Here is a 24,704-nt window from a genome sequence, read left to right on the forward strand (position 1 = left end):
CTGGAGCCTCAGCATCCCTCTCTTGAGCCTTTTACAGCACTCTCCTGAATCTCTGCATAATTCTCTTGAGCCTTTGCATCCCTCTCTTAAGCCTCTGCATCACTCTCTTGAGCCTCTGCATCCCTTTATTAATCCTCTGCATCACTCTCTTGAGCCTCTGCATCCCTCTCTTGAGCCTCTGCATCACACTCTTGAGTCTCTGCATCACTCTCTTGAGCCTCTGCATCACTCTCTTGAGCCTCTGCATCACTCTCTTAAACCTCTGCATCCCTCTCTTAAGCCTCTACATCATTCTCTTGAGCCTCTGCATCACTCTCTTGAGCCTCTGCATCATTCTCTTGAGCCTCTACATCCTTCTCCTAAGCCTTTACATCATTCTCTTGAGCCCCTGCATCACTCTCTAGAGTCCCTGCATCACTCTCTTGAATCCCTGCATCACTCTCTTGAGCCCCTGCATCACTCACTTGATCCTCTGCATCACTCTCTTGAGCCGCTGCATCATTCTCTTGAGCCTCTGCATCCCTCTCTTAAGCTTCTACATCATTCTCTTGAGCCTCTGCAACCCTCTCTTGAGCCTTTGCATCACTCTCTTAAGCCTCTGCATCCCTCTCTTGAGCCTCTGCATCCCTCTCTTGAGCCTCTGCGTCACTCTCCTGAGCCCCTGCATCCATCTCTTGAGCCTTTGCATCACTCTCTTAAGCCTCTGTATCCCTCTCTTAAGCCTCTGCATCCCTCTCTTGAGCCTCTGCATCACTCTCAAGTGCCTCTGCATCTTTCTCTTGTGCCTCTGCATCACTCACTTTAGCCTCTGCATCCCATTCTTGAGCCTCTGCATCCCTGTCTTGAGCCTATTCATCCCTCTCTTGAGCCTCTGCATCCCTCTCTTGAGACTCTGCACTACTCTCTTAAGCTTCTGCATCACTCGCGTAAGCCTCTGCATCACTCTCTTAAGCCTCTGCATCACTCTCGTAATACTCTGAATTACTCTCGTGAGCCTCTCTATCACTCTCTTGAGCCCCTGCATCCCTCTATTGAGCCTCTGCATCACTTTCGTAACCCTCTGCATCCGTTTCTTGAGCCTCTGCATCTCTCTCTTTAACTTCTGCATCCCTCTTATGAGCCTTTGCATCCCTCTCTTGAGAATTTGCATCACTCGCTTAAGCCTCTGCATCCCTCTCTTGGGCCTCTGCATCACTCTCAAGAGCTTATGCATCCCTATTTTGGGCCTCTGCATCCCTCACTTGAGCCTCTGAATCCCTCTCTTGAGGACTCTGCACAACTCTCTCGAGCCTCAGCATCACTTACTTGATTTTCTGCATCACTCTCGTAAGCCTCTGAATCACTCTCTTGAGCCTCTGCATCCTTCTCTTAAGCCTCTGCATCCCTCACTTAAGCCTCTGCATCACTCTCTAGAGCCTTTGCATCACTCTCTTCAGCTTCTGCATCACTCTCTTAAGCCTCTGCTTCTCTCCCTTGATCCTCTGCATCTTTCTCTGGAGCCTCAGCATCCCTCTCTTGAGCCTTTTGCAGCACTCTCTTGAGTCTCTGCATAATTCTCTTGAGCCTTTGCATCCCTCTCTTGAGCCTCTGCATCCCTCTATTAATTATCTGCATCACTCTCTTGAGCCTCTGCATCCCTCTCTTAAGCGTCTACATCATTCTTTTGAGCCTCTGCATCACTCTCTTGAGCCTCTGCATCATTCTCTTGAGAATCTACATTCTTCTCCTAAGCCTTTACATCATTCTCTTGAGCCCCTGCATCACTCTCTTGAGTCCCTGCATCACTCTCTTGAGCCCCTGCATCACTCACTTGATCCTATGCATCACTCTCTTGAGCCTCTGCATCATTCTCTTGGGCCTCTGCATCCCTGTCTTAATCTTCTACATCATTCTCTTGAGCCTCTGCAACCCTCTCTTGAGCCTTTGCATCACTCTCTTAAGCCTCTGCATCCCTCTCTTGAGCCTCTGCATCCCTCTCTTGAGCCTCTGCGTCACTCTCCTGAGCCCCTGCATCCATCTCTTGAGCCTTTGCATCACTCTCTTAAGCCTCTGCATCCCTCTCTTAAGCCTCTGCATCCCTCTCTTGAGCCTCTGCATCACTCTCAAGTGCCTCTGCATCTTTCTCTGGTGCCTCTGCATCACTCACTTTAGCCTCTGCATCCCATTCTTGAGCCTCTGCATCCCTCTCTTGAGCCTATTCATCCCTCTCTTGAGCCTCTGCATCCCTCTCTTGAGACTCTGCACTACTCTCTTAAGCTTCTGCATCACTCGCGTAAGCCTCTGCATCACTCTCTTAAGCCTCTGCATCACTCTCGTAATACTCTGAATTACTCTCTTGAGCCTCTCTATCACTCTCTTGAGCCCCTGCATCCCTCTATTGAGCCTCTGCGTCACTCTCTTGAGCCTCTGCATCACCCTCTTAAGCCTCTGCATCCCTCTTTTGAGCCTCTGCATCACTTTTGTAACCCTCTGCATCCGTTTCTTGAGCCTCTGCATCTCTCTCTTTAACTCCTGCATCCCTCTTATGAGCCTTTGCATCCCTCTCTTGAGAATTTGCATCACTCGCTTAAGCCTCTGCATCCCTCTCTTGGGCCTCTGCATCACTCTCAAGAGCTTATGCATCCCTATTTTGGGCCTCTGCATCCCTCACTTGAGCCTCTGAATCCCTCTCTTGAGGCCTCTGCACAACTCTCTCGAGCCTCAGCATCACTCACTTGATTCTCTGCATCACTCTCGTAAGCTTCTGAATCACTCTCTTGAGCCTCTGCATCCTTCTCTTAAGCCTCTGCATCCCTCTCTCAAGCCTCTGCTTCACTCTCTTAAGCCTCTGCATCACTCTCTAGAGCCTTTGCATCACTCTCTTCAGCCTCTGCATCACTCTCTTAAGCCTCTACTTCTCTCTCTTGATCCTCTGCATCACTCTCTTGGGCCTCTGCATCACTCTCTTGATCGTCTGCATCACTCTCTGTATAATCTGCATCACTCTCTTGAGCCTCTCTATCACTCTCTTGAGGCTCTGCATCACTCTCTTGAGCCTCTGCATCACTCTCTTGAGCCTCTGCATTCCTCTCTTGATTCCCTGCATCACTCTCTTGAGCCTCTGCATCATACTCTTGAGCCTCTGCATCCCTCTCGTAAGCCTCTACATCATTCTCTTGAGCCTCTGCTTCACTCTCGTGAGCCTCTGCATCACTCGCTTACGCCTCTGCCTTTCTCTCATGAGCCTCTGCATCACTCTCTTGATCCTCTGCATCCCTCTCTGGAGCCTCAGCATCCCTCTCTTGAGCCTTTTCCAGCACTCTCTTGAGTCTCTGCATCATTCTCTTGAGCCTCTGCATCCCTCTATTAATCCTCTGCATCACTCTCTTGAGCCTCTGCATCCCTCTCTTGTGCCTCTGCATCACTCTCTTGTGTCTCTGCATCTCTCTTGAGCCTCTGCATCACTCTCTTGAGCCTCTGCATCACTCTCTTAAACCTCTGCATCCCTCTCTTGATCCTCTGCATCACTCTCTTGAGCCTCTGCATCACTCACTTGAGCCTCTGCATCACTCTCTTAAGCCTCTGCATCTCTCTCTTCAGCCTCTGCATCACTCTCTTGATCCTCTGCATCACTCTCTTGAGCCTCTGCATCCCTCTCTTGTGCCTCTGCATCACTCTCTTGTGTCTCTGCATCTCTCTTGAGCCTCTGCATCACTCTCTTGAGCCTCTGCATCACTCTCTTAAACCTCTGCATCCCTCTCTTGATCCTCTGCATCACTCTCTTGAGCCTCTGCATCACTCACTTGAGCCTCTGCATCACTCTCTTAAGCCTCTGCATCTCTCTCTTTAGCCTCTGCATCACTCTCTTGATCCTCTGCATCACTCTCTTGAGCCTCTGCATCATTCTCTTGAGCCTCTGCATCCCTCTCTTAAGCCTCTACATCATTCTTTTGAGCCTCTGCATCCCTCTCTTAAGGCTCTGCATCACTCTCTTGAGTCTCTGCATCACTCTCTTGAGCCTCTCCATCACTCTCTTGAGCCTCTGCATCACTCTCTTAAACCTCTGCATCCCTCTCTTGATCCTCTGCATCACTCTTTTGAGCCTCTGCATCATTCTCTTGAGCCTCTACATCCTTCTCCTAAGCCTCTACATCATTCTCTTGAGCCCCTGCATCACTCTCTTGAGCCTCTGCATCCCTCTCCTAAGCCTCTGCCTCACTTTCTTAAGCCTCTGCATCACTCTCTTCAGCCTCTTCATCCCTCTCTTGAGCCTCTGAAACACTCTCTTCAGCCTCTGCATCGCTCTCTTAAGCCTCTGAATCCTTTTCTTGAGGCCTCTGCATAACTCTCTCGAGCCTCTGCAACACTCTCTTGATTCTCTGCATCACTCTCGTAAGCCTCTGAATCACTCTCTTGAGCCTCTGCATCCCTCTCTTAAGCGTCTGCATCCCTCTCTTAAGACTCTGCCTCACTCTCTTAAGCCTCTGCATCACTCTCTAGAGCCTCTGCATCACTCTCTTCAGCCTCTGCATCACTCTATTAAGCCTCTGCTTCCCTCTCATGATCCTCTGCATCACTCTATTGAGCCTCTGCATCACTCTCTTGGTCGTCTGCATCACTCTCTTGAGTCTCTGCATCACTCTCTTGAGCCTCTCTATCACTCTCTTGAGGCTCTGCATCACTCTCTTGAGCCTCTGCATCACTCTTTTAAGCCTCTGCATCCCTTTCTTGATTCTTTGCATCACTCTCTTGAACTCCTGCATCCCTCTCATGAGCCTGTGCATCCCTCTCCTGAGCCTTTGCATCACTCTCTTAAGCCTCTGCATCCCTCTCTTGAGCCTCTGCGTCACTCTCAAGAACCTCTGCATCCCTCTCTTGAGCCTCTGCATCCCTCTCCTGAGCCCCTGCATCCCTCTCTTGAGCCTCTTCATCACCCTCTTAAGCCTCTGCATTACTCTCTTGAGCCTCTGCATCCCTTTCCTATGCCTCTGCCTCACTCTCTTAAGCCTCTGCATAATTCTCTTGAGCCTCTGCATCACTCTTTTATGCCTCTGCATCCCTCTCTTGAGCCTCTGCATCACTCTCTTGAACTCCTGCATCCATCTCATGAGCCTTTGCATCCCTCACTTGAGCCTTTGCATCACTCTCTTAAGCCTCGGCATCCCTCACTTGTTCATTCTCTTGAGGCTCATCATTCACTTGAGGCTCAAGAGAATGATGCAGAGGCTCACGAGAGTGATGCAGGGGATGAAGAGAGTGATGCCGAGGCTCAAGAGGATGATGTAGAGGCTTAAGAGAGGGATGCAGAGGCTCAAGAGAGTGATTCAGAGGCTCAAGAGAGTGATGCAGACGCTCAAGAGAGTGATGCAGAGGCTGAACAGATTGATGCAGAGGCTTAAGAGAGGGATGCAGATTCTCAAGAGAGGGATTCAGTGGCTCAAGAAAGTGATGCAGAGGCTTACGAGAGTGATGCAGAGGTTGAAGAGAGTGATGCAGAGGCTTAAGAGAGTGATGCAAAGGTTGAATAGAGGGATGCAAAGGCTAATGAGAGGGATGCAGGATTTGAAGAGAGGGATGCAGAGGCTCAAGAGAGTGATGCAGAGGCTTAGGAGAGGGATGCAGAGGCACAAGTGAATGATGCAGAGGCTTAAGAGAGGGATGCAGAGGCTATTGAGAGTGATGCAGAGGGTGAAGCGAGAGATGCAGAGGCTTAAGAGAGTGATGCAGAGGCTTAAGAGAGTAATGCAGAGGCTCAAGAGAATGATGTAGAGGCTTAAGAGAGGGATGCAGAGGCTCAAGAGAATGATGCAGAGGCTCAAGAGAGTGATGCAGAGGATCAAGAGAGGGATGCAGAGGCTTAAGAGAGTGATTCAGAGGCTCAAGAGAGTGATCCTCTGCATCACTCTCTTCGGCCTCTGCATCACTGCATTTAGCCTCATCACTGCATCATCTGCATTTAGCCTCTTGTGCCTCTGCATCACTCTCTTGAGCCTCGGCATCCCTCTCTTAATCCTCTGCAACACTCTCTTGAGCCTCTGCATCACTCTCTTAAGCCTCTGCATCCCTCTCTTGAGCCTCTGCATCCCTCTCTTGAGCCTCTGCATCACTCTCTAGAGCCTCTGCATCAATTTCTTGTGCCTCTGCATCACTCTCTTGAGCCTCTGCATCACTCTCGTGAGCCTCTGCATCACTCTCTTTAGCCTCTGCATCCCTCTCTTGATCCTCTGCATCACTCTCGTAAGCCTCTGCATCACTTTCATGAGCCTCTGCATCACTCTCTTGAGCCTCTGCATCCTTATCTTGAGATCTTGAGATGATTTCGGGGCTTAAGTGTCCCCGCGGCCCGGTCCTCGACCAGGCCTCCACCCCCAGGAAGCATCCCGTGACAGCTGACTAACACCCAGGTACCTATTTTACTGCTAGGTAACAGGGGCATAGGGTGAGAGAAACTCTGCCCATTGTTTCTCGCCGGCATCCTTCTCTTAAACTTCTGCATCACTCTCTTTAGCCTTAGCATCATTCTCTCTAGCCTCTGCATCCCTCTCATGAGCCTTTGCATCACTCTCTTAAGCCTCAGCATCCCTCTCTTGAGCCTCTGCATCCCTCTCTTTAGCCTCTGCATCCCTCTCTTGAGCCTGTTCTTCCCTCTCTTGAGCCTCTGCTTCCCTCTCTTGAGCCACTGCACCACTCTCTTAAGCCTCTGAATCACTCTCGTAAGCCTCTGCATCACTCTTTAAAGCCTCTGCATCACTTTCGTAAACCTCTGAATCACTCGCTTGAGCACTCTCTATCACTCTCTTGAGCCTCTGCATCACTCTCTTGAACTCCTGCATCCCTCTCATGAGCCTCTGCATCTCTCACTTGAGCCTTTGCATCACTCTCTTGAGCCTCTACATCCCTCTCCTGAGCCTTTGCATCACTCTCTTGAGCCTCTGCATCACTCTCTTAAGCCTCTGCATCACTCTCTTAAGCTTCTGCATAACTCTTTTTAGCCTCTGCATCACTCTCTTGAGCCTCTGCATCTCTCTATTAAGCCTATGCAACACTGTCTTAAGCCTTTGTATCACTCTCTTAAGCCTCTGCATCACTCTCTTCGGCCTCCGCATCACTCTCTTAAGCCTCTGCATCCCTCTCTTGAGCCTCTGCATCACTCTCATGAGCCTCTGCATCACTCTCTTGAGCCTCCGCATCCTTATCTTAAACCTCTGCATCACTCTCTTTAGCCTCTGCGTCACTGTCTTGAGCCTCCGCATCACTCTCTTGAGCCTCTGCACCACTCTCAAGAGCCTCTGCATCACTCTCTTGAGCCTCTGCATCACTCTCATGAGCCTCTGCATCACTTTCTTGAACCTCTGCATCCTTGTCTTAAACGTCTGCATCACTCTCTTTAACCTCTGCATCACTCTCTAGTGCCTCTGCATCACTCTCTTGAGCCTCTGCATCACTCTCTTTAGCCTCTGTATTACTCTCTTGATCCTCTGCATCACTCTCGTAAACCTCTGCATCACTCTCTTTAGCCTCAGCATCATTCTCTCTAGCCTCTGCTTCCCTCTCTTGTGCCTCTGCATCCCTCACTCAAGCCTCTGCATCCCGCTCTTGAGCCTCTGCATCCCTCTCTTGAGCCTCTGCATCCCTCTCCTAAGCCTCTTCATCACTCTCTTAAGCCTCTGCATCACTCTCGTAAGCATCTGAATCACTCTGTTGAGCCTCTGCATCACTCTCTTGAGCCTCTGCACCCCTCTCTTAAGCCTCTGAATCCCTCTCTTGAGGCTTCTGCATAACTCTCTCAAGCCTCTTCATCACCCTATTAAGCCTCTGCATCCGTCTTTTGAGCCGCTACATCACTTTCTTAAGCCTCTGCATCACTCTCTTAAGCCTCTGCATTACTCTCGTAAGCCTATGAATCACTCTCTTGAGCCTCTGCATCCCTCTCTTGAGCCTCTGCGTTACTCTCAAGAGCCTCTGCGTCCCTCTCTTGTGCCTCTGTTTCCCTCACTCTAGCCTCTTCATCCCTCTCTTGAGCCCCTGCATCCCTCTCATGAGCCTCTGCATCCCTTTCTTGAGCCTCTGCATCCCTCTGCTAAGCCTCTGCATCACTCTCGTAAGCCTCTGCATCACTCTCGTAAGCATCTGAATCACTCTGTTGAGCCTCTGCATCACTTTCTTGAGCCTCTCCATCACTCTCTTGAGCCTCTGCATCATTCTCTTGAGCCTCTGCATCCATTTCTTAAGCCTCTACATCATTCTCTTGAGACTCTCCTTCACTCTCTTGAGCCTCTGCATCACTCTCTTAAGCCTCTGCATCTCTCTCTTCAGCCTCTGCATCACTCTCTTTAGCCTCTGCATCCCTTTCTAGAGCCCCTGAATCCCTCTCTTCAGCCTCTGCATCACTCTCTTAAGCCTCTGCATAACTCTCTTAGGCCTCTGCATAACTCTTTTTAGCCTCTGCATCACTCTCTTGAGGCTCTGCATCTCTCTATTAAGCCTATGCAACACTCTCTTAAGCAGAGGTTTAAGCGAGTGATGCAAATTCTCAAGAGAGGGATGGAAAGGCTCATAAGAGGGATGCAGGAGTTAAAGAGAGAGATGCAGAGGCTCAAGAAACGGATGCAGAGGGTTACGAAAGTGATGCAGAGGCTCAAAAGAGGGATGCAGAGGCTTAAGAGGGTGATGCAGAGGCTCAAGAGAGTGATGCAGAGGCTCAATAGAGGGATGCAGGGGCTCAAGAGAGTGATAGAGAGGCTCAAGAGAGTAATTCAGAGTATTACGAGAGTGATGCAGAGGCTTAAGAGAGTGATGCAGAGGCTTACGCGAGTGATGCAGAAGCTTAAGAGAGTAGTGCAGAGTCTCAAGAGAGGGATGCAGAGGCTCAAGTGAGGGATGAATAGGCTCAAGAGAGGGATGCAGAGGCTCAAGAATGGGAAAACAAAATATCATCGAATTAGGCAATATTTTGCGGTTTTTCCACGTTTTTGTAAATTTTCAGTTCATTGTTATTAATTCATTAAATATACGATAAAAATGATGCAAACACATAATTGATTAGATATTAACCTCAAACACTTCATTTTCAATCAACTATTTGTTTCTCGTTAAAATACTGAGTTAGATATTGAAAAGGGGGAGAAGTTCTGTTTAATTGCATATATCGACGTTTCAGCCGGATTAGAGCGGTTGTACGTGTACATCTTCCATCGATAATATAAACGGAAAATCAGGAACATTTTAGTTAATTCTAATGAAAACACATTGATTTTTACCATTTGTATTGGAAACAACATTGTCATATGTCTTTTCTTGGATCTAAATAATACGAAACCTCGCTCTGTGATTTGAAGTTAAAATCCTCAAATATGATAATATAGTGACTTTTTAACGTTATTCATGTAGTGTGATTTTACGTAAATATATTCGTTTTTACCAATATTTCGATACTACTTCATGTTTTCTCACGATATGTGATTTGGCTGTGATTTGACTTTTTTCACGTTATTTATGTAGTGTGATTTTACGTAAATATATTCGCTTTTACCAATATTTCGATACTACTTCATGTTTACTCACGATATGTAATTTGTTCTTCAAATCTCAGAATTTCACAAATTATGCATTTTTAAGCAAGTTTTCTTGCATTTTGTTTTGTACTAAAAATCATCGAATTTAGCAATATTTTTACCTTTATCATCCCCTTTTCCTTTATGTGATATAAATAAAATATCATCGAATTTGGCAATATTTATCCGTTTTTCCACGTTTTTGATAATTTTAAGTTTATTTTTATTAATTCATTAAATATACGATAAAAATGATGCAAACACATAATTGATCAGAAAATAAAATTAAATACCTAATTTTCAATCATCTATTTGTTTCTCGTTAAAATACTGATTAAGATATTGAAAAGGGGAGAAGTTCTGTTTTTATTGCATATATCGACGTTTCAGCTGGATTAGAACGGTTTTACGTGTACATCTTCCATCGGTAATATAAACCGAAAATCAGGAACATTTTAGTTAATTTTAATGAAAACACATTGATTTTTATTATTTGTATTAGAAGCAACTTCTTTATACGTCTTTTCTAGGGTCTAAAAAATACGAAACGTCGCTTTATGATTCGAAGTTAAAATCCTCAAATTTGGTATAATAATGACTTCTTTCACGTTTTTCATATAGTTTGATATTACGTAAATATGTTCATTTTTACCAATATTTCGATACTATTTCATGTTGTATCACGATATGTGATTTGGCCTTCAAATCTCAGATTTTCGCATAATATTGCATTTAAGCAAGTTTTCTTGCATTTTGTTCCGTACTAAAAATCATCGAATTCAGCAATATTTTGACGTTTATCATCCCCTTTTCCTTTATGTGATATAAACAAAATATCATCGAATTAGGCAATATTTTGCGGTTTTTCCAAGTTTTTGTGAATTTTCAGTTTATTGTTATTAATTCATTATATATACGATAAAAATGATGCAAACACATAATTGATTACAAATTAACCTTAAACACTTCATTTTCAATCAACTATTTGTTTCTGGTTAAAATACTGAGTAAGATATTGAAAAGGGGGAGAAGTTCTGTTTAATTGCATATATCGACGTTTCAGCCGGATTAGAGCGGTTTTACGTGAACATTTTTCATCGGTAATATAAACGGAAAATCAGGAACATTTTAGTTTATTCTAATGAAAACACATTGAATTTTATCATTTGTATTGGAAACCACATTGTCATATGTCTTTTCTTGGATCTAAATAATACGAAACCTCGCTCTATGATTTGAAGTTAAAATCCTCAAATATGGTAATATAGTGACTTTTTTCACGTTATTCATGTAGTGTGATTTTACGTAAATATATTCGTTTTTCCCAATATTTCGATTCTACTTCATGTTTTCTCACGATATGTGATTTGGATGTGACTTGACTTTTTTCACGTTATTTATGTAGTGTGATTTTACGTAAATATATTCATTTTTACCAATATTTCGATACTATTTCATGTAGTATCACGATATGTGATTTGGCCTTCAAATCTCAGATTTTCGCATAATATTGCATTTTAACCAAGTTTTCTTGCATTTTTTTCCGTAAATATTCCGTAAAAATCATCGAATTCAGCAATATCTTGACGTTTATCATCCCCTTTTCCTTTATGTGATATAAATAAAATATCATCGAATTAGGCAATATTTATGCGTTTTTCCACGTTTTTGAGAATTTTCAGTTCATTTTTATTAATTCATTAAATATACGATAAAAATGATGCAAACACATAATTGATCAGAAAATAACCTTAAATACCTAATTTTCAATCATCTATTTGTTTCTCGTTAAAATACTGACTAAGATATTGAAAAGGGGAGAAGTTCTGTTTTTATTGCATATATCGACGTTTCAGCTGGATTAGAACGGTTTTACGTGTACATCTTTCATCGGTAATATAAACTGAAAATCAGGAACATTTTAGTTAATGTTAATGAAAACACATTGATTTTTATCATTTGTATTAGAAGCAACATCTTTATACGTCTTTTCTAGGGTCTAAAAAATACGAAACGTCGCTCTATGATTCGAAGTTAAAATTCTCTAATTTGGTATAATAATGACTTCTTTCACGTTTTTCATGTAGTTTGATATTACGTAAATATATTCATTTTTACCAATATTTCGATACTATTTCATGTTGTATCACGGTATGTAATTTGGCCTTCAAATCTCTGATTTTCGCATAATATTGCAATTTAAGCAAGTTTTCTTGCATTTTGTTCCGTACTAAAAATCATCAAATTCAGCAATATTTTGACGTTTATCATCCCCTTTTCCTTTATGTGATATAAACAAAATAATATCGAATTAGGCAATATTTTGCCGTTTTTCCACGTTTTTGTGAATTTTCAGTTTATTGTTATTAATTCATTATATATACGATAAAAATGATGCAAACACATAATTGTTTAGAAATTAACCATAAACACTTCATTTTCAATCAACTATTTGTTTCTCGTTAAAATACTGAGTAAGATATTGAAAAGGGGAGAAGTTATGTTTTATTGCATATATCGACGTTTCAGGCGGATTAGAGCTGTTTTACGTGTACATCTTCCATCGGTAATATAAACGGAAAATCAGGAACATTTTAGTTAATTCTAATGAAAACACATTGATATTTATCATTTGTATTGGAAACAACATTGTCATATGTCTTTTCTTGGATCTAAATAATACGAAACCTCGCTCTTTGATTTGAAGTTAAAATCCTCATATATGGTAATATAGTGACTTTTTTCACGTTATTCATGTAGTGTGATTATACATAAATATATTCGTTTTTACCAATATTTCGATACTACTTCATGTTTTCTCACGATATGTGATTTGGTCTTCATATCTCAGAATTTCACAAATTTTGCATTTTTAAGCAAGTACTCTTGCATTTTGTTTTGTACTAAAAACATCGAATTTAGCAATATTTTTACCTTTATCATCCACTTTTCCTCTATGTGATTTAAACAAAATATCATCGAATTAGCAAATATTTTGCCGTTTTTCCACGTTTTTGTGAATTTTCCGTTTATTGTTATTAATTCATTAAATATACAATAAAAAAGATGCAAACACATAATTGATCAGAAAATAACCTTAAATACTTCATTTTCAAACATCTATTTGTTTCTCGTTAAAATACTGAGTATGATATTGAAAAGGGGAGAAGTTCTGTTTTTATTGCAGATGCAGAGGCTCAAGAGAGTGTTGCAGAGAATCAAGAGAGGGATGCAGAGGCTTAAGAGAATGATGCAGAGGCTCAAGAGAGTGATACAGAGCCTCAAGAGAGTGATAGAGCGGCTCAAGAGAGTGATGCAGAGGCTCAAGAGAGTGATGCAGACAATCATGAGAATGATGCAGAGGATCAAGAGAGGGAAGTAGAGGCCTAAGAGAGGGATGCAGAGGCTCAAGAGAGTGATTCAGAAGATTACGAGAGTGATGCAGAGAATCAAGAGAGTGATGCAGAGAATCACTCTCTTGATCGTCTGCATCACACTCTTCAGCCTCTACATCACTCTCTTGAGCCTCTGCATCCTTTTTTGAGCCTCTGCATCTCTTTCTTAAGCCTCTGCATCCCTTTCTTGAGCCTTTGCATTACTCTCTTGAACTCCTCAAGAGAGTGCTCAAGAGTATGATGCAGAGTGATGCAGAGACTAAAGAGAGTGATGCAGTGGCTCAAGAGAGGGATGCAGAGGCTCAAGAAAGGGATGCAGAGGCTTAAGAAAGAGATGCAGAGGCTCAAAAAAGGATGCAGAGGCTCAAGAGAGTGATGTAGAGGCTGAAGAGTGTGATGCAGAGGCTCAAGCAAGTGATGCAGAGGTTCAAGTGAGGGATACAGAAGCTCAAGTGTTTGATGCAGAGGCACAAGAGAAGGATGCAGAGGCTCTTGAGAGTGATGCAAAGGCAAAAGAGAGGGATGCAGAGGATTAAGAGAGTGATGCAAAGGCTCAAGAAAGTGATGCAGAGGCTCAAGAGAGTGATGCAGGGGATTAATGGAGGGATGCAGAGGCATAAGAGAGTGATGCTGGGGCTTTAGAGAGGGATGCAGAACCTCAAGAGAATCATGTAGACACTCAAGAAAGAAAGGCAGACGCTTAGAGAGTGATGCAGAGGCTCAAGAGAGTGAAGCACAGGTTCAAGAACATGATGTAGAGGCTTAAGAGAGGGATGCAGAGGCTCAAGAGTATGATGCAGAGGCTCAAGAGAGTGATGCAGAGAATCAAGAGAGGGATGCAGAGGCTTACGAGAATGATGCAGAGGCTCAAGAGAGTGATACAGAGCCTCAAGAGAGTGATAGAGCGGCTCAAGAGAGTGATGCAGAGGCTCAAGAGAGTGATGCAGACGATCATGAGAATGATGCAGAGGATCAAGAGAGGGAAGCAGAGGCCTAAGAGAGGGATGCAGAGGCTCAAGAGAGTGATTCAGAAGATTACGAGAGTGATGCAGAGAATCAAGAGAGTGATGCAGAGAATCAAGAGAGTGATGCAGAGACTCGGGAGAGTTATGCAGAGGCCTCAAGAGAGGGATTCAGAGGCTTAGGAGAGAGATGCAGAGGCTGAAGAGAGTGTTGCAGAGGCTCAAGAGAGGGATGAAGAGGCTGAAGAGAGTGATGCAGAGGCTCAAGAGAGGGATGCAGTGGCTCAAGAGAGTGATGCAAAGGTTTAAGAGAGTGAGGCAGAGGCTTAGGAGAGGGATGCAGGGGCTCAAGAGAGTAATGCAGAGGCTTAAGAGGGTGATGCAGAGGCTCAAGAGAGTGATGCAGAGGCTTGAGAGAGGGATGCAGGGGCTCAAGAGAGTGATGCCAAATTCGATGATATTTTATGTATATCACATAAAGGAAAAGGGGATGATAAACGTCAAGATATTGCTGAATTCGATGATTTTTACGGAATATTTACGGAAAAAAATGCAAGAAAACTTGGTTAAAATGCAATATTATTCGAAAATCTGAGATTTGAAGGCCAAATCACATATCGTGATACTACATGAAATAGTATCGAAATATTGGTAAAAATGAATATATTTACGTAAAATCACACTACATAAATAACGTGAAAAAAGTCAAGTCACATCCAAATCACATATCGTGAGAAAACATGAATTAGAATCGAAATATTGGGAAAAACGAATATATTTACGTAAAATCACACTACATGAATAACGTGAAAAAAGTCACTATATTACCATATTTGAGGAATTTAACTTCAAATCATAGAGCGAGGTTTCGTATTATTTAGAACCCAGAAAAGACGTATAAAGATGTTGCTTCTAATACAAATGATATAAATCAATGTTTTTCTTTAAAATTAACTAGAATGTTCCTGACTTGCTTGCTTAAATGCAATATTATGCGAAAATCTGAGATTTGAAGGCCAAATCACATATCGTGATACTACATGAAATAGTATCGAAATATTGGTAAAAATGAATATATATACGTAATATCAAACTACATGAAAAACGTGAAAAAAGTCATTATTATACCAAATATGAGGATTTTAACTTCGAATCATAGAGCGACGTTTCGTATTTTTTAGAACCCAGAAAAGACGTATAAAGATGTTGCTTCTAATACAAATGATATAAATCAATGTTTTTCATTAAAATTAACTAAAATGTTCCTGATTTTTTTTTATATTACCGATGGAAGATGTACACGTAAAACCGTTCTAATTCGGCTGAAACGTCGATATATGCAATAAAAACAGAACTTTTCCCCTTTTCAATATCATACTCAGTATTTTAACAAGAAACAAATAGATGATTGAAAATTAAGTATTTAAGGTTATTTTCTGATCAATTATGTGTTTGCATCTTTTTTATTGTATATTTAATGAATTAATAACAATAAACGGAAAATTCACAAAAACGTGGAAAAACGGCAAAATATTGCCTAATTCGATGATATTTTGTTTAAATCACATAAAGGAAAAGTGGATGATAAAGGTAAAAATATTGCTAAATTCGATGATTTTTAGTACAAAACAAAATGCAAGAATACCTGCTTAAAGATGCAAAATTTGTGAAATTCTGAGATTTGAAGACCAAATCACATATCGTGAGTAAACATGAAGTAGTATCGAAATATTGGTAAAATCGAATATATTTAAGTAAAATTACACGCTACATAAATAACGTGAAAAAGTCACTATATTACCATATTTGATGATTTTAACTTCAAATCATAGAGCGAGGATTCGTATTATTTAGATCCAAGAAAAGACATATGACAATGTTGTTTCCAATACAAATGATAAAAATCAATGTGTTTTCATTAGAATTAACTAAAATGTTCCTGATTTTTCCGTTTATATTACCGATGAAAGATGTACACGTAAAACAGCTCTAATCCGCCTGAAACGTCGATATATGCAATAAAACATAACTTCTCCCCTTTTCAATATCTTACTCAGTATTTTAACGAGAAACAAATAGTTGATTGAAAATGAAGTGTTTATGGTTAATTTCGAATCAATTATGTGTTTGCATCATTTTTATCGTATATATAATGAATTAATAACAATAAACTGAAAATTCACAAAAACGTGGAAAAACCGCAAAATATTGCCTAATTCGATGATATTTTGTTTATATCACATAAAGGAAAAGGGGATGATAAACGTCAAAATATTGCTGAATTCGATGATTTTTAGTACGGAACAAAATGCAAGAAAACTTACTTAAAGTTCAATATTATGCGAAAATCTGAGATTTGAAGGCCAAATCACATATCGTGATGCAACATGAAATAGTATCGAAATATTGGTAAAAATGAATATATTTACGTAATATCAAACTATATGAAAAACGTGAAAGAAGTCATTATTATACCAAATTAGAGGATTTTTACTTCGAATCATAGAGCGACGTTTCGTATTTTTTAGACCCTAGAAAAGACGTATAAAGATGTTGCTTCTAATACAAATGATAAAAATCAATGTTTTTCATTAAAATTAACTAAAATGTTCCTGATTTTTGGTTTATATTACCGATGGAAGATGTACACGTAAAACCGTTCTAATTCGGCTGAAACGTCGATATATGCAATAAAAACAGAACTTTTACCCTTTTCAATATCATACTCAGTATTTTAACAAGAAACAAATAGATGATTGAAAATGAAGTATTTAAGGTTATTTTCTGATCAATTATGTGTTTGCATCTTTTTTATTGTATATTTAATGAATTAATAACAATAAACGGAAAATTCACAAAAACGTGGAAAAACGGCAAAATATTGCCAAATTCGATGATATTTTGTTTAAATCACATAAAGGAAAAGTGGATGATAAAGGTAAAAATATTGCTAAATTCGATGATTTTTAGTACAAAACAAAATGCAAGAATACTTGCTTAAAGATGCAAAATTTGTGAAATTCTGATATTTGAAGACCAAATCACATATCGTGAGTAAACATGAAGTAGTATCGAAATATTGGTAAAAACGAATATATTTACGTAAAATCACACTACATAAATAACGTGAAAAAGTCACTATATTACCATATTTGAGGATTTTAACTTCAAATCATAGAGCGACGTTTCGTATTTTTTAGACCCCAGAAAAGACGTATAAAGATGTTGCTTCTAATACAAATGATAAAAATCAATGTTTTTCATTAAAATTAACTAAAATGTTCCTGATTTTTGGTTTATATTACCGATGGAAGATGTACACGTAAAACCGTTCTAATTCGGCTGAAACGTCGATATATGCAATAAAAACAGAACTTTTACCCTTTTCAATATCATACTCAGTATTTTAACGAGAAACAAATAGTTGATTGAAAACTAAGTGTTTATGGTTAATTTCTAATCAATAATGTGTTTGCATCATTTTTATCGTATATATAATGAATTAATAAAAATAAACTGAAAATTCTCAAAAACGGGGAAAAACGGATAAATATTGCCTAATTCGATGATATTTTATTTATATCACATAAAGGAAAAGGGGATGATAAAGGTAAAAATATTGCTAAATTCGATGATTTTTAGTACAAAACAAAATGCAAGAAAACTTGCTTAAAAATGCATAATTTGTGAAATTCTGAGATATGAAGACCAAATTACATATCGTGAGTAAACATGAAGTAGTATCGAAATATTGGTAAAAGCGAATATATTTACGTAAAATCACACTACATGAATAACGTGAAAAAAGTCAAATCACAGCCAAATCACATATCGTGAGAAAACATGAAGTAGTATCGAAATATTGGTAAAAACGAATATATTTACGTAAAATCACACTACATGAATAACGTTAAAAAGTCACTATATTATCATATTTGAGGATTTTAACTTCAAATAATAGAGCGAGGTTTCGTATTATTTAGATCCAAGAAAAGACATATGACAATGTTGTTTCCAATACAAATGGTAAAAATCAATGTGTTTTCATTAGAATTAACTAAAATGTTCCTGATTTTCCGTTTATATTATCGATGGAAGATGTACACGTACAACCGCTCTAATCCGGCTGAAACGTCGATATATGCAATTAAACAGAACTTCTCCCCCTTTTCAATATCTAACTCAGTATTTTACCGAGAAACAAATAGTTGATTGAAAATGAAGTGTTTGAGGTTAATTTCTAATCAATTATGTGTTTGCATCATTTTTATCGTATATTTAATGAATTAATAACAATGAACTGAAAATTTACTAAAACGTGGAAAAACCGCAAAATATTGCCTAATTCGATGATATTTTGTTTTCCCATTCTTGAGCCTCTGCATCCCTCTCTTGAGCCTATTCATCCCTCTCTTGAGCCTCTGCATCCCTCGCTTGAGACTCTGCACTACTCTCTTAAGCTTCTGCATCACTCACGTAAGCCTCTGCATCACTCTCTTAAGCCTCTGCATCACTCTCGTAATACTCTGAATTACTCTCTTGAGCCTCTCTATCACTCTCTTGAGCCCCTGCATCCCTCTATTGAGCCTCTGCATCACTCTCTTGAGCCTCTGCATCACCCTCTGAAGCCTCTGCATCCCTCTTTTGAGCCTCTGCATCACTTTCGTAACCCTCTGCATCCGTTTCTTGAGCCTCTGATTTCTCTCTCTTTAACTCCTGCATCCCTCTTATGAGCCTTTGCATCCCTCTCTTGAGAATTTGCATCACTCGTTTAAGCCTCTGCATCCCTCTCTTGGGCCTCTGCATCACTCTCAAGAGCTTATGCATCCCTATTTTGGGCCTCTGCATCCCTCACTTGAGCCTCTGAATCCCTCTCTTGAGGCCTCTGCACAACTCTCTCGAGCCTCAGCATCACTCACTTGATTCTCTGCATCACTCTCGTAAGCCTCTGAATCACTCTCTTGAGCCTCTGCATCCTTCTCTTAAGCCTCTGCATCCCTCTCTTAAGCCTCTGCATCACTCACTAGAGCCTCTGCATCACTCTCTAGAGCCTCTGCATCACTCTCTTCAGTCTCTGCATCACTCTCTTAAGCCTCTGCTTCTCTCCCTTGATCCTCTGCATCACTCTCTTGGGCCTCTTCATCACTCTCTTGATCGTCTGCATCACTCTCTGTATCCTCTGCATCACTTTCTTGAGCCTCTCTATCACTCTCTTGAGGCTCTGCATCACTCTCTTGAGCCTCTGCATCACTCTCTTAAGCCTCTGCATTCATTCCTCTCTTGATTCCCTGCATCACTCTCTTGAGCCTCTGCATCATACTCTTGAGCCTCTGCATCCCTCTCCTAAGCCTCTACTTCATTCTCTTGAGCCTCTGCTTCACTCTCGTGAGCCTCTGCATCACTCTCTTAAGCCTCTGCCTTTCTCTCTTGAGCCTCTGCATCACTCTCTTGATCCTCTGCATTCCTCTCTGGAGCCTCAGCATCCCTCTCTTGAGCCTTTTCCAGCACTCTCTTGAGTCTCTGCATCATTCTCTTGAGCCTCTGCATCCCTCTATTAATCCTCTGCATCATTCTCTTGAGCCTCTGCATCCCTATCTTGAGGCTCTGCATCACTCTCTTGAGTCTCTGCATCACTCTCTTGAGCCTCTCCATCACTCTCTTGAGCCTCTGCATCACTCTCTTAAACCTCTGCATCCCTCTCTTGATCCTCTGCATCACTCTCTTGAGCCTCTGCATCACTCTCTTGGTCGTCTGCATCACTCTCTTGAGCCTCTGCATCACTCTCTTGAGCCTCTCCATCACTCTCTTGATTCCCTGCATCACTCTCGTAAGCCTCTGAATCACTCTCTTGAGCCTTTGCATCCCTCTCTTAAGCCTCTGCATCCCTCTCTTAAGCCTCTGCCTCACTCTCTTAAGCCTCTGCATCACTCACTAGAGCCTCTGCATCACTCTCTTCAGCCTCTGCATCACTTTATTAAGCCTCTGCTTCCCTCTCTTGATCCTCTGCATCACTCTATTGAGCCTCTGCATCACTCTCTTGGTCGTCTGCATCACTCTCTTGAGCCTCTGCATCACTCTCTTGAGCCTCTCCATCACTCTCTTGAGCCTCTGCATCACTCTCTTAAACCTCTGCATCCCTCTCTTAATCCTCTGCATCACTCTCTTGAGCCTCTGCATCATTCTCTTGAGCCTCTACATCCTTCTCCTAAGCCTCTACATCATTCTCTTGAGCCCCTGCATCACTCTCTTGAGCCTCTGCATCCCTCTCCTAAGCCTCTGCCTCACTTTCTTAAGCCTCTGCATCACTCTCTTCAGCCTCTTCATCCCTCTATTGAGCCTCTGAAACACTCTCTTCAGCCTCTGCATCGCTCTCTTGATCCTCTGAATCCTTTTCTTGAGGCCTCTGCATAACTCTCTCGAGCCTCTGCAACACTCTCTTGATTCTCTGCATCACTCTCGTAAGCCTCTGAATCACTCTCTTGAGCCTTTGCATCCCTCTCTTAAGCCTCTGCATCCCTCTCTTAAGCCTCTGCCTTACTCTCTTAAGCCTCTGCATCACTCTCTAGAGCATCTGCATCACTCTCTTCAGCCTCTGCATCACTCTATTAAGAATCTGCTTCCCTCTCTTGATCCTCTGCATCACTCTCCTGAGCCCTTGCATCCCTCTCTTGAGCCTCTGCATCCCTCGCTTGAGCCTCTGCATCATTCTCTTAAGCCTCTGCATCTATCAATTAAGCCTAAGCGTCACTCTCGTAAGCCTCTGAATCACTCTCTTGAGCCTCTGCATCCCTCTCTTGAACTCCTGCATCCCTCTCATGAGCCTCTACATCCCTCTCTTGAGCCTTTGCATCATTCTCTTGAGCCTCTTCATCACCCTCTTAAGCCTCTTCATTACTCTCTTGAGCCTCTGCATCCCTCTCCTATGCCTCTGCCTCACTCTCTTAAGCCTCTGCATAATTCTCTTGAGCCTCTGCATCACTCTTTTAAGCTTAAGAGAGGCTTGAGGCTTAAGAGAGTGATGCAAAGGCTCAAGAGAGGGATGCAGAGGCTAGAGAGAATGATGCTGAGGCTAAAGTGAGTGATGCAGAGGCTTACGAGAGTGATGCAGAGGCTTACGAGAGTGATGCAGAGGATCAAGAGAGTAATACAGAGGCTAAAGAGAATAATGCATAGGCTCAAGAGAGTGATGCAGAGGCTCAAGAGAGTGATGCAGAGGCTCTAAAGAGTGATGCAGAGGTTAAAGAGAGTGATGCAGAGGTTTAAGAGAAGGATGCAGAGGCTCAAGAGAGTGATGCAGAGGCTCATGAGAGTGATGCACAGGCTCAAGAGAGGGATGCAGAGGCTTAAGACAGTGATGCGGAGGCCGAAGAGAGTGATGCAAAGGCTTAAGAGAGTGATACAGAGGCTTAAGAGAGTGTTGCATAGGCTTAATAGAGAGATGCAGAGGCTCAAGAGAGTGATGCAGAGGCTAAAAAGAGTTATGCAGAGGCTTTAGAGAGTGATGCAGAGGCTTAAGAGAGTGATGCAGAGGTTTAGAGAGGGATATAGGGGCTCTAGAGAGGGATGCAGAGGCTAAAGAGAGTGATGCAGAGGCTGAAGAGAGAGATGCAGAGGCTTAAGAGAGTGATGCAGAGGCTCAAGGAAGTGATGCAGAGTCTCAAGAGAATGATGTACAGGCTTAAGAGAGGGATGCAGAGGCTCAAGAGAATGATGCAGAGGCTCACGAGAGTGATGCAGGGGATGAAGAGAGTGATGCCGAGGCTCAAGAGAATGATGTAGAGGCGTAAGAGAGGGATGCAGAGGCTCAAGAGAATGATGTAGAGGCGTAAGAGAGGGATGCAGAGGCTCAAGAGAATGATGCAGAGGCTCAAGAGAGTGATGCAGAGGATCAAGAGAGTGATGCAGAGGCTGAAGAGAAAAATGCAGAGGCTAAAGTGAGTGATGCAGAGGCTCAAGAGAGTGATGCAGGGGCTCAAGAAAATGATGTAGAGGTTTTAGAGAAGGATGTAGAGGCTCAAGAGAATGATGCAGAGGCTCAAGAGAGCGATGCAGAGGATCAAGAGAGGGATGCAGAGGTTTAAGAGAGTGATGCAGAGGCTCAAGAGAGTGATGCAGAGGCGTGATGCGGAGGCCGAAGAGAGTGATGCAGAGGCTTAAGAGAGTGATACAGAGGCTTAAGAGAGTGTTGCATAGGCTTAATAGAGAGATGCGGAGCCTCAAGAGAGTGATGCAGAGGCTAAAAAGAGTTATGCAGAGGCTTAAGAGAGTTATGCAGAGGCTTAAGAGAGTGATGCAGAGGCTTCAGAGAGGGATTCAGGGGCTAAAGAGAGTGATGCAGAGGCTGAAGAGAGAGACGCAGAGGCTTAAGAGAGTGATGCAGAGGCTCAAGAGAGTGAAGGAGAGTCTCAAGAGAATGATGTAGAGGCTTAAGAGATGGATGCAGAGGCTCAAGAGAATGATGCAGAGGCTCAAGAGAGTGATGCAGAGGATGAAGAGAGTAATGCCGAGTCTCAAGGGAATGATGTAGAGGCTTAAGAGAGTGATGCAGAGGCTCAAGAGAATGATGTTGAGGCTTTAGAGAGGGATGCAGAGGCTCAAGAGAATGATGCAGAGGCTCAAGAGAGTGATGCAGAGGATCAAGAGAGTAATGCAGAGGCTGAAGAGAGAAATGCAGAGGCTAAAGAGAGTGATGCAGAGGCTCAAGAGAGTGATGCAGGGGCTCAAGAGAATGATGTAGAGGCTTTAGAGAAGGATGTAGAGGCTCAAGAGAATGATGCAGAGGCTCAAGAGAGTGATGCAGAGGATCAAGAGAGGGATGCAGAGGTTTTAGAGAGTGATGCAGAGGCTCAAGAGAGTGATGCAGAGGCTCGAGAGAGTTATGTAGAGGCCTCAAGAGAGGGATTCAGAGGCTCAAGAGAGGGGAGCAGAGGCTCAAGAGAGTGATGCAGAGGCTTAATAGAGGGATGCTAAGGCTCAAGAGAATGATGTAAAGGCTTAAGAGAGTGAGGCAGACGCTTACGAGAGTGATGCAGAGGCTTACGAGAGTGATGCAGAGGCTAAAGAGAAAGATGCAGAGGATTAAGAGAGGGATGCAGAGGCTAAAGAGAATGATGCAGAAGCTTAAGAGAGGGATGCAGAGGCTCAAGAGAGTGATGGAGAGGCTCAAGAAAGTGATGCAGAGGCTCAACAGAGTGATTCAGATGCTTACGAGAGTGATGCAGAGGCTTACGAGAGTGATGCAGAGGCTTAGGAGAGGGATGCAGAGGCTCAAGAAAGGGATGCAGAGGCTCATGAGAGGGATGCAGGGGCTCAAGAGAGGGATGAAGAGGCTAGAGTGAGGGAAGCAGAGGCACAAGAGAGGGATGCAGAGCCTCCTGAGAGTGACGCAGAGGCTCAAGAGAGGGATGCAGAGGCTCAAGAGAGTGATTCAGAGGCTTACGAGAGTAATGCAGAGGCTTAAGAGAGTGATGCAGAGGCTTAAGAAAGTGATGTAGAGGCTCAAAAGACGGATGCAGAGGCTTAAAAGGGTGATGAAGAGGCTTGAGAGAGTTATGCAGAAGCCTCAAGAGAGGGATTCAGAGGCTTAAGAGAGGGGTGCAGAGGCTCAAGAGAGTGATGCAGAGGCTTACGAGAGGGATGCTGAGGCTCAAGAGAATGATGCAGAGGCTTAAGAGAGTGAGGCACAGGCTTACGAGAGTGATGCAGAGGCTTAGGAGAGTGATGCAGAGGCTAAAGAGAATGATGCAGAGGATTAAGAGAGGGATGCAGAGGCTAAAGAGAATGGTGCAGAGGCTTAAGAGAGGGATGCAGAGGCTCAAGAGAGTGATGGAGAAGCTCAAGAAAGTGATGCAGAGGCTCAACAGAGTGATTCAGATGCTTACGAGAGTGATGCAGAGGCTTAAGAGAGTGATGAAGAGGCTTAGGAGAGGGATGCAGAGGCTCAAGAGAGGGATGCAGAGGCTCAAGAGCGGGATGCAGAGGCTTGAGGGATGCAGAGGCACAAGAGAGGGATGCAAAGGCTCTTGAGTGTGACGCAGAGGCTCAAGAGAGGGATGTAGAGGCTTAAGAGAGTGATGCAAAGGCTCAAGTGAGGGATGCAGAGGCTCATGAGAGGGATGCGGGAGTTCAAGTGAGTGATGCAGAGGCTCAAGAAAGTGATTCAGAGGCTTAAGAGAGTGATGCAGAGGCTTAAGCGAGTGATGCAAAGGCTCAAGTGATGGATGCAAAGGCTCATGAGAGGGATGGAGGAGTTCAAGAGAGAGATGCAGAGTTTCACGAAAGGGATGCAGAGGCTTAAGAAAGTGATTCAGAGGCTCAAGAGAGTGTTGCAGAGGCTCAATAGTGGGATGCAAGGGCTCAAAAGAGTGATAGAAAGGCTCAAGCGAGTGATTCAGAGGTTTACAGGAGTGATGCAGAGGCTTTAGAGAGTGATGCAGAGGCTTACGAGAGTGATGCAGAGGCTTAAGAGAGTGGTGCAGAGGCTCAGGAGAGGGATGCAGAGGCTCAAGAGAGGGATGAACAGGCTCAAGAGAGGGATGCAGAGGCTTAAGAGAGCGATGGAAAGGCTCAAGAGAGGGATGCAGAGGCTTAAGAGAGCGATGCAAAGGCTCAAGAGAGGGATGCAGAGGCTAGAGAGAATGATGCTGAGGCTAAAGAGAGTGATGCAGAGGTTTACGAGAGTGATGCAGAGGATCAAGAGAGTAATACAGAGGCTAAAGAGAGTGATGCAGAGGCTCAACAGAGTGATGCAGAGGCTCAAGAGAGTGATGCAGAGGTTAAAGAGAGTGATGCAGACGTTTAAGACAAGGATGCAG

This window comes from Procambarus clarkii, unplaced genomic scaffold, assembly GCF_040958095.1.
Source record: "Procambarus clarkii isolate CNS0578487 unplaced genomic scaffold, FALCON_Pclarkii_2.0 HiC_scaffold_118, whole genome shotgun sequence".
In the NCBI taxonomy this organism is placed as follows: Eukaryota; Metazoa; Arthropoda; class Malacostraca; order Decapoda; family Cambaridae; genus Procambarus; species Procambarus clarkii.